This window comes from Triticum aestivum, chromosome 4A (genome assembly GCF_018294505.1).
Source record: "Triticum aestivum cultivar Chinese Spring chromosome 4A, IWGSC CS RefSeq v2.1, whole genome shotgun sequence".
NCBI lineage: Eukaryota > Viridiplantae > Streptophyta > Magnoliopsida > Poales > Poaceae > Triticum > Triticum aestivum.
Window position 1 is genome coordinate 598046439 of NC_057803.1, and position 11850 is coordinate 598058288.

Sequence of the window (11850 nt, forward strand, 5' to 3'; positions counted from 1 at the left end):
GCGGTAAGCTGTTTCACCTCTCACAGGATACTTGTTTTTCATAGTTTGACTCTATGTGGAATGTAAGCTCCCGTACCTTTGACAGGACTAGCAGGAGACGGCCGGACAGATCGACTGTCCGGCTCCTTTGCCCGAAGGCCCAGCAGACGCTCTCCTGACAAAGATGTTGACTCCGGCTCCTTACAAGGTGCCGGAGAAGACCAAGAAGGCCAAGGGAACCCAAAAGAGTTCCCGACGCCAGGCGTCATCGGACTCATCGTCTGATAACTCTGCAACACACTCCTCCCCTGAAGACGAGGAGGAAGAAGAAGATGCTCCCCCTTCAGATGGGAGAGACAAGAAAAGGAAGGTCGCCCCAACTGGGGAGGCTGAAGGGTCCAAGAAGGGAAGGACTCTCCTTCCGGACAGTTCCACCACCATCGCCGAAGGCGAAGACGACTGGCTGCTCAGGGCCAAGCCCCTGGAGAAGTCGTAAGTATTCGGATACCAGAGTAACTCATAGCATTCCTTTGTCGCACTGCTGCCCCTAACGCCGAATATGATTATGCAGGCCGCCATGAGCCCGTATCGATGTATCGTCGGACGGCTCCCTGGGCTCGTCGGATATGGATAGCAATCCACTTCCGACCGCCACCTCCCCTTGCCCTGCGGACAATGCCGAGGTATTGTCTCAAGAGGCACCGGGTCGAGGGGAGACAGTCTCGGAGGCGCCTCCAGGCGACCTTTCGGACTCCGGGAGCAAAGGGAACAAGGCCCTTGAGGGCCCCGAGTTCGGCCCTCAGCCGAACACCGCGCTGGAACCTCTAGTGGTTTCGGACTCGGGCAGGCGGCCTCCTTACAAGAGGGGCAAGACGCCTGTGCCGGTGACCTCTGTCCATCCAGAGGCGCCGGACAATCTGCTGGGAGCGCTTCGCAGCGCTTCCATCGACGAGGAGCACCGTACTATTATGAGTGTGGTGGTCCAGAAGGTTCAGTCCGCCAAAAGCGGATTGACTGAAGCCTGTGCCAGCCTTCTAACAGGCTTTAAGGTAAGTGTTTAAAATATAGGAAAAATATTACCGCATAGACAGTAGCCCCTGATGCTCTGTTCGGTGTTCACAAAGAAAGCCGAACAGAGGATCAAATAATATCGCAGGAGTCTAATATAAGTATGTCAATATGCGTATGCAGGCTTCGCTGCTGGCATCTGCCGCACTGACTGCGGAGGTCGCCGCACTGAAGCAGGACCTTAAAGGGTCCAAGGACGAGCTCGGCCTTGCCAAGAGGCAGCTCGCGGAGAACAAAGGTAAGTAGTACCTAGTCTATGGATATGTATAAAAAGAATGCGATTGCAAAATGACAGGATCATCATGAATTTGCCAGGGGCCACAACCGAAGTGGCGACCCTAAAGCAAGCGCTTTTTGAGGCCGAAGATAAAGCGGCCAAGGAGCGCATCGAGCGGGAAAGGCAAGAGACTCGGGTGGGCGAGGTGTGATACGTCTCCAACGTATCTATAATTTTTGATTGCTCCATGCTATATTATCTACTGTTTTGGGCAATATTGGGCTTATTTTCCACTTTTATATGATTTTTGGGACTAACCTATTAACCGGAGGCCCAGCCCAGGTTTGCTGTTTTATGCCTATTTCAGTGTTTCGAGGAAAAGGAATATCAAATGGAGTCAAAATGGAACGAAATCAACTGGAGAAGTTGTTTTTGGAAGGAAACCTACCGGATAGACTTGGACCCTACGTTAGAAGATGAAGGAGGTGCTCACGAGGATAGGGGCATGCCCACCCCCCTGGGGCGCGCCCCCTGCCTCGTGGCCCCCCCTTCGGTCCACCGACGTACCCCTTGTACCCATATATACCTACGTATGGTAAAACTTCCAAAACGGAGATTAGATCGGGAGTTCCGCCGCCAGAAGCCTCCGTAGCCACCGAAAACCAATCTAGACCCATTCCGGCACCCTGCCGGAGGGGGGGGGATCCTTCTCCGGTGGCCATCTTCATCATCCCGGTGCTCTCCATGACGAGGAGGGAGTAGTTCTCCCTCGGGGCTGAGGGTATGTACCAGTAGCTATGTGTTTGATCTCTCTCTCTCTCTCGTGTTCTTGAGATGATACGATCTTGATGCATTTAGGACTATCTTCCCCTCTCACGATTGTCAAAACCGCCTCTATTACTTCTTTACCACAAATATCCCAATGACGCTGATAAAAATGGGCAGGGAACCTATGAGAGCATGTAGACTTCATTGGGAACATTTGAAATTGTGGCACCCTGGCTCAGAGTAACCAGTTTACCTTGCATTGCCAGCCCAGAGATCAAGTCTTCTGGCAACACATAACAACTTGGTACATACATAACCGCTTTATTGATCTCTTGCGGATACATAGGTTTGATGATTACATAAGAAAGCGAGCCCAAGCGGCACACACGGTGCGACTCCACTATGTACATTATCTATTAAACATCTCAAGGGCCTTGATGCTAGAGGATACAACTACTCAGTAGCTAAACAATGAGGTAGCAAACTCCGTGCCACAAGGACACTGCTAGAACACAGCCTAGATCGTGAAGCACCGATCAACCTCAACTCCTTGCACGGTTTCTCCTGCATCTAGCATGACACACCAGGTGGGTACTTTGAATGTAGTCGCAAGCTCACAGCAAAAATGACAAACAATAACATGGAATGGACAAATTAAACATGATCATTAGCATGATGTTACCAATCGTAGTTTGCAAGTGGAATACCGTCATGGTCCCTTGGACCAACTTACCCATCTCAAGGGTTACCTCGTAACCACCATTGGTAGCAACCATACCATCGTGATCAACACACGATCACCTCAAGATCAAGTGACTTCTTCATGTGCAAGCTCGAGGTTCATAAGTGTGCAGGTTAATTATTTATGTTGACCCATAGTGTGACCTACTACAAACTGTGTCCATAACCGAGGATGTGGCTATTGATAGATTATACACTCTGCAGAGGTTAGTACACTCTACCCACACTATGGAACTCATGGCCTCATGCTCCCATTCGGGTGGACTAACGACGTTCCAACAAAACCAATATATTGTATACACTCTGCCTGCCACTCCGAAAAACTCCTGACTGGGCTATGCCATGGGTCACCCCTATGTTAACTCGTGAATCCGCTACCTTTGTGGCCGCCACCGCCATGCCCAAACAAACTTTATCATCCCAAATGGGGACCTCGTTACCATAAAACTTGGTCTCACAAGGTTATTGACGCATACCGGGATAGGGTAGCACATGCACATAGCATTCCCTCGTTAGAGGCACCGGCGAGAGGCATGACAATAGAGCGAATTAGAACATCCTCATCCAGGAAAGTGTGGTTGCACTAGTGAGCTCAATTCAGTGGTACTATGACTCTATTAATAGCTTTGACCCAGTTTGATTATAGTCAAGTTTAACTTGAATGAAAATTATTCGAGCCATAGAATGCAATAGAGTGCATGATAGTGAGCTAAATGGTGGATGAATCCTAACTTAACCATATAACATTTACTCTACTGTCTACAACATACATATGACATGGAAATGAGCATAATGTAACAAGTAGCATGCAGGTAATAGTTTAAATTCATAAGGCATATAAGTAATCTATATTCAATTGGAACCAAATCCATTGCAATGCCATCTTGCAAATGAATGTTGTGGCTTGCCTTAGTTCAGAGGAGTGTCACGATACTCCTGGTCTTCTCCCACACAGTTAGTTTCTTCTAAAAATAAATTTAATAACAAAAATAAAATGCCGCATAAAGCTTTTTCTAATACCATAAATTCTTGACAGCAAGGGATAATCTCAAATTGCACCAACAGAAAGTTCAGCTCATGACGAAACTATGGAAAAAAGTTCAACTCATTTGGACTTTTGGTTTAGAAATCATAGCTAGTCAAAGTTTGGGTCAAAATCTAATTTTAAATTGAATTAACAGAAATTACAGGGAGGGACACGTTGAAGGCGTATTTTGCTAGGGCGCCTCCATAGAAAATGATTCAGAGGGGAAGAGAGAAGCTTACAAGTATGGTCCCCGTGTTAGGTTTAGGAGAGAGAAAGAGAGAGAGAGAGAGAGAGAGAGAGAGAGAGAGAGAGAAGAGGTAGGCGGCTATTGCAAATGATCCTCTAGTGAGGAGACCATGGCGGCTGTTGGCGATGGTCGTGATGGGTTCAGAGCAGCGTGGGGAGCACACATGTCCCCCTTGCTTGGTCGGAGGTGGACGAACAGCGAGGTTGGCTTCCTCTCCAGAGAAGATGGGCAATGGAGCTCGTCGGAGTCGGTGTTCCCGATATTGTTCCGACTGATCAACTGCACCATCGTGCTCTAGAGATCAATAGGAGCTCACCTGAAGAAGTCGTGGAATTAGAGGAGGGCAGGAGCGAGAGAATGGTCTAGGGGGGGGTCCACAGGCAACTCCGGCGATGATCGGAGGCAGGAGGCCATCCTGGCCTTGCCCCGCTCGTCGGTGGTAAATTTATGGCCAGTGGAGGAGTGGTGGATGGTTTACCAGCTAGGGAGGGGTCTATTTATAAGAGAGGGAGATGCCGAGCACCGGGCACCGCCGTGAGGAAGCTTGCGGAGCTCTGGCTAGGTGTGTAGCTCGGGCACGGGTGGTGAAGTGACTAGAGGGGCACCGGGGAGATGTAGATGCACTCGGGCAAAGCTAGGGCGCACGATGTGGGTCAGGAGACGCACTAACGCACACTATTCCCGCACGGGCACGCCGTGTCCGCGTCCGGCGAGCCTCTTGCTGACGTCGGGAAGGACTTGGAGCTGGCCAGGTGGAAGAAGGAGAGCAAGTGAGGCGGCGTGGGCAAGCTGTAGTGTCGCAAGGGCGGCGTTTGGGTGACGGCCGAGGGTCCCGGCGTCCAGAGCGCGCGCATTGCATGTCGAACAACTACATCCCGCATGGTCACTGCATGAAGTGGCACACACGGGACTTTAGGCCAACGAGCCAAAAACTAGGGTGTCATAGAGAAGGAGTGCATTTTTGAGTTCCTCGAGTGTGTAAGGGGAAACTAGCATATCATTCATCTCAGTTGTGACCTTGCATGGGACATTTTTTAGTATTGTATCCATATAACTTCAACCCTCAGATGTATACAGAGATTTGTAGAATTCATGGACCATGTTTTTCAACTGCTTGGATCCTCCGCCGTTACACCAAGAGAATTCTGCAAAGCTTTGGTCATATTTTTCTTCCTCGAGATGCTAGCCTGAAGATGGAAAAACTTCAAGTTTTTGTCTCCCGAGGCCAACCACTCAGGTCTTGCTCGTTGTCGCCACATCACCTCCTCACGATGGTACATCTCTACTAATTTTTCATTGATTTTTAGCTCGGCGTGAGTGGGAACCATCCTGTTTGGATCAGACCAAAGCTTTTCTAATTCTCCCTTTGTTTTGATCTCCTTGCATACCTACCAAATGTATCATTGTTCCAGCGCAGGAAAGGACTGCCAACTTCGTACTCAACTTGTTTGTTCCCAAGGTGGTACCCGATGCAGCCTTGTCGTGTTAATCATATCACCCCATTGCTCATGTCCTTCCCTCATAACCTCGTAAAAAAGGTCTTGGCCATTGTGTTTGTGTGGAAACATAGTAGAAAACAAAAAATGCCCCTACGCACACCCAAGATCAATATGAAGATGTATTACGGGTTGAGGTCATGATTGTTGCCGTCATCGAGTTGCAGCAGAAGAATAACGTGTCAGTTCAGATCATACTAGGAGTCCCTTGAACCGTCGAGGAACGATACCGCAAACCGCCGATGAACAGTCCCTCGAATTGAAGACTGAAAGCACAGTCTCTCTACTTGGTTGCAAGCGTGCAGCCTTCATGACCTGGCAGTGCTTCACCGTTTACTCTTGGCTACTTACGTTGAGCTAAAGCAACTCTAATGGTGTTAAATCTAGCAACAAGAGTAAGAAAGATTCTTCTTCTAGTAGTAACAATAATCATGCCAAACCCAATGTTGTTGCTTCTAGTAGTTCTCTTGAGTCCACTAATGATTCTCTTAGCCAAGTTACACTTGAGCCAGAAAATAGCTTATTGAAGGGAATTATAGAGAAAGGTGTTTACAAGAGCCTTGCTGGGAGTAAGCAATTTGAGGAAATTGTACGCAAGCAAGGAAGACAACGGAAGAATCAAGCAATTGGTTTTGAACAAAGGTTTAATGCCAATGGAGTTGAGTGGGAAGAAGATCAATGCCCCAAGACGAAGTTTGTTCCTCAACAAAAGAAGTATGATCCTACTTCTTTCCAAGGAACACAAGCTCAAGATGATCTTCCACCACAAGACCACAAGCAAAAAGGCAAGGACAAGCTTCAAGAGGAGATTGATGCATTTGAAGAATCTCCCAAAGCCTTGGTCAAGTGGGTTCCCAAGACTACATCAAGTTCAACTTCATCGAGTACGCCTACAACTCCAGGGATTCCCATCAAGATGGTGTGGATCCCGAAGAAAAAGAACTAGAGAGTTCTTGAGGGTGACTCCGCCAACACTTCACTCATATCTTTTGGCAAGGACACGTGCAAACAACTTCCATATCTTGCACTAGTTCAAGGAGTCACAAACCCTCTTGTTGATAAGACAAGGGACAAGGTAACCTAATGGTTTCGTGGACATCATCTTATGTGAACATCAGTCTATGTCTATGGATATCCTTGTTTGATCCTTGTGGGACTAACCCGTGTAGGTATTGAAAGTGCAACTCACTCTAATTGATTGCTCGAAATGATCTACATCAACATTGAGCATCTACATCTTCAACACCTACATGAAGTCATTGTCAACAAAACCCAAGGTTAGTTCATCCCTCTTAGGGGGGATATCACATCTAGGGGGAGCTTTACTCTAATCAATTGAGCTAAAGCAACTCTAATGGTGTGAACACAACAATGCTTTATGTAAAAGTGGCAACCCCACTTATGCTTAAACGATGAGTATGACCTATGATCAAATGTTCTCATTTGACTCCTCAGTCAATATACTCATATATGGATGACCTAGTCATCGCCAATTGCTTGATAGATTCTAGAGTGTTTGTGCATGCTCTGCCACAAATTTCATTTGCCATTTTATTGTGTGAGCATGTTGGTCGCATATTTTACTCATTCAAGGACATCCACTTGTTGTTTTGATTGGTTGGCATTTTTCTATTTTGCCAAGTGGATGAACAAGAATGCCTAAGAACCTCCTCTAGATATTTATGCTTTTCTCGTCTCAAACTCTATTCATGCTACATCACAAAGTTTGATCAAGTCAGATTCGAACCACTCTGTGTGAGGAGCACTCGGAGTCCCCGATTCATCATAGACTTAAACTTCCAAAACCTCTTTGTGCATTTCAGTATGACCGAGTCGTCCACTTCGGTCACACCGAGTTCACTAAGTTAATCTAGGTTTTCCATCTCGGTACAACCGATTTGAACTTTTCGGCCACATCGAGTTGCAGTAACCGCTCGCGATTCTGCATCTCGGTGCCACCGAGTTGTTCCACTCAGTCACACCGACAGGGTCGGGATATATATACCGACGAGTTGAATTTTAGAAATTTCTCTCAAACACTTCACCCCGCGCATGTCCTGCTCTGCCTCCTCGGGTCTCTAGATCGTCTCCTCGCCGCTAGTGACCTCCCGCCACTAGTCTCTGTCGCCGTCAACGGAATTCTGCTCCGCCGTTGTCGCCGTAGCGAACTCCCGCCGAACTAGGGTATGAATTCGACTATTTGTGCTATTTCCCAACTCCGATTCGTAGCACATTACTTTGCCATGATAATGACCACGTATGCAAACAATCCATCCACTAAAAACCTCCTTTAGATTAGATTGGATTTGAAAATTTAGGGTTAGGTCTCCGTCGGACTCATCTCGGACCGACCGAATTGTAGAAATCGGTCTCACTGATTTGGCTTAGGCCGTAGCACATGCATTTTCGGTCTGACCAAAAATTGCAAATCGGGGTGACCGAGTTCGATTCTCTGTGAAACCCTAGCAGTCTTGGTGCCACCGAACTGTGACTCGGTCTGACCGAGTTCACTAGTTTAGGTTCCAAAAGTTGCTTCGGTATCACCGAGTTTATCAAATCGGTAGCTCCGAAATGCTTTCTGTGGAGAACAAAAACTAGATCTAGGTCTAGCTCTAGCTCTAATTAGATCCTACACACTGGGATTCTACTTATGAGGATTAGAGGATCTAGGTCTAGCTCTAATTAGATCGACTAGGATCAACTAGAACTAGAACTAAAGGAAACATGAGGATACTCCAAACTTGTATATGTCCATAGAGAAAAAACCCTGGTATATATAGGTTGGAAGGGAGGGAGAGGGTAGCCATGGAGGGAAAGTCTCTCCTTGGGGCGCCTCCCCCCCCTCCCACACGCACACACACACACAAGGAAGGGCCGCCACTTCCTATTGGGCCAAGTTGGCCCGATGCTCCTTCCCCGGTTTGGCCCTTTAATGACCATTTGTATTAAATTTATTAGAAAAGCCTTCTAATAAATATTAGACCCTTTTATATAACATTTAACAGCCCCAGAAACATTTTACACCTATATATTATTTAACGGTAATACCAGATATTAGCCGATACTCTCCGAAACCCTTTCGGTGACCCCGAAACACTTACGGATATTTATGAAACAATTCCACAAACATATTCTCATCATTCCCGTCCTACTAACACTCAGTAGATTGTAATTTCCTTAAGCTTGTGACCCCGTAGTTTTCGTAACTCATAGACATGAACGAAACCCCTTTGCTCAATGACCGATAGCAGAAACGTGGACGTCCATATCGATCCCTATGACCACATGAATGATATTCAAGTGAATATTTGGTTATCATGTGATGTTCCCTTTGCTTCGCAATATTTCACAAAACCCAGGATACATCGGTGTCCTCCTGAGTCATCACATGCTCACGATACTATTATCCTCGTTACCGGTTTTGTTCTTCTTTCTCATTGTCGTGTTCCGGCATCCCCGTGACGTAGTCACATGTGTCGTGCCAGATGATGATTGACACCATCACACCGAGAGGGCCCTAAGAATATCTCTCCTTCTTCATAGGAGCCAATCCCACTCCCGGGCTATCTAGTCCCTTGTCAAACTTTCTGATGAACCTGTAAGTTGTCATTATGATCACCATGTTACGGGTGATGTTTGAGCAACCCCAAAGTCCACCGTACGGTAAGAAGTGATTACGATACTCTCATGTTCTAAGGAGAAAAATCACACGTTAGCACTCGGTGTTGTTACAGTTGATTACAGATGATATAAACTCAATTCGTTACACACAAATTTTGGTCAATTCAATATGATCGTTCTTCTAACGTCATACTATAAATGTTTTTTAGGAGTATCGTTACACTTAGCGATATCCTAAGATCTGGAAAACATGATCACTAACAACACTTGAGCCAGTCTTAGAGGCAAGATTAGGAACCTATTCTCTACCGTTTATCATTCCACACGTGCATATGAGTTTTCCACTGAGTCGCCTATTCCAGGATCATAGCAGTTATAGCGTGAAATATAAACTCTTAATTATGAAAATGAAATTATAATAATACAATACTATTGCCTCTAGGGCATATTCCCAATAGTATTATGTTGTTGCTGCCGATGCAAAGTCCACCAATATCGCGTCATGATCTGAAGTCACGATTGTCAGGTGAGTTTAATCAGCAAGTGAAACATTCATTGCCAGTCCACAAAAACCATCACTCGGTCTAGGCGCACCATTGTGAAAGTTCCACATGTAACCTTCATCTCAAAGGTCGGGCCAGAGTAACCCAAATCCAACAGCATGCAGACATCAACCTTGTCTTGAAAAGCTTGGATCTGCACACTGCTGCGTTGTCCAACTCCTTCGTGCTCATCTGTATGTAGAACTTCATTGAAATCGCCCAGGCAAAGCCATGGGAGATTGCTGGAAGTGCTAATGTTTTTAATAGTATACCATGTTTGGTGCCTCAAGTGGGTTTGAGCTTCACCATACACTATTGTAACTCTCCAAAGATCAAGGCTTGGTTCAAGAATGGAGCACTCAAAATAATACACAGAGTAACCAAGAATATCTATTTTTATTTCATTATTCTAGAAAATTCCAATACCGCCATTTCTATCCTGGCTATCAATCGCATATCCATTATCATACCCTAATGTTCCTGCTAAAGATTCTACCCTTGAGCCTCTTGTTGGGTTTCTACTATGTAGACGATGGTAGGGGAAAATTTCCTTGTGAAATCACAAAGCTCACTGATTATCGTGGCTCTGCCCGCACCGCAACAATTCTAGCAGAAGACACACATTGGACATGGCAGCACTCCTCTAGGGAGCCTAACAATTTTGCCATTGGGTTTTTTGTGTTGCCACCGTTCTTATGCAACGTGTTCTAATCTGCTGCAATTACTTGTCCTTGACCTGTTTTGTTCCTGCCGAGACGAGGGGCTCGATGGGATTTGAGGGGAAGGTAGCGTCGGTGTTTTGCCTTGGGCCGACATAGCTGTTATGGCTAACTCATCTGCCACTGGATCAACTGTCGTTGCAAGCTCTAAAGCTCGTTTTTTGTTCAGTTCAGCCTTGTGCATGTAGGCATCAGGGTCCTCATACTCTGATTCCCCCTGGGTGCGCCTTGGTCCATGACTAGTCCTGCCGCCGTGGCCACGGCCTCGCCCTCTCCCTCCTCCAGGTCCTCTCCACGCTCCCTTGAACCAGCTAGCTCACAGATTTTTGAAAACTAGGGCTAACGGTGGATGCACTCCATCCCGACATTCCTTGTACATGTGGCGCAAATAACCACAAACCACGAATGAATCTGGTAGCCGCTCATATGCGACTGTGAAGACCATATGTTCATACACATTTAACATTTTTCAAATGCTTGAGTTACATTTTTTCAAATACTTGTTCAACATTTATTTTAGATACTTGTTCATCATCTTTTGAACATATGGTCAACATTTCTTCCATACTCCCGCCGTCCGGTGAAATGTCTACATATAAAAAATTAGGACAAATAATGGAGTGGAATAAAAAAATGCATTGGGAAGATGCAAGCCACCATCTCTTTTTTTATTACCAAAACCCCAATGAGCTAAATGTAGAATGTTATTGGTCTTGATTACCGTGTGATGACAGAGAAGCATTTTTTCTACTTTCGTGTGCATTGGGAGGATAGGAATACACTCTTTTGTGGACAAAATTTAAAGCCAAACGTACACCCTTCAGCGGACGGAGGGACTACATAGTAAACATTTTCCATATGCTTGGTTAACATTTATTAAATACATCTTCAACATTTTTTTCAAATACTTGATTAAAATTTGTATACATATTATAAAAAATTCATCATTTTTTCATATATGGTCAACATTTTTCTATACACATTTAACATTTTCAAATGCATAACTATTTTTAGAAAAAACTTTATGTAGAGTATATTTTTGTCATATATATATATATATATATATATATAGAGAGAGAGAGAGAGAGAGAAAGAGAGAGAGAGAGAGAGAGAGTATTTGGAGGCGTAAATGAAAGTAGAAACCAAAAATGGAATAGCAGATCATTAATACCATGAATATTCAAAAATGACAACAATTTATCCTCATCATTGATATTAATCGGGATACCAGTAACTCCGTTGCACTAAACGCAACTAAACTCGATTCATCTAATTACGCCTATGGGGAAGTGCAACCGACAAATAAGAATCATTCGCCCAGTATAATAAACAGATCTGAATCGCACGACATTGACGCAGCCGGCAAACAAACCTAGAGTTAAAAATAAGCAGGTGGAAGAGAGAGAAAGGGTTTATGATGGTCAT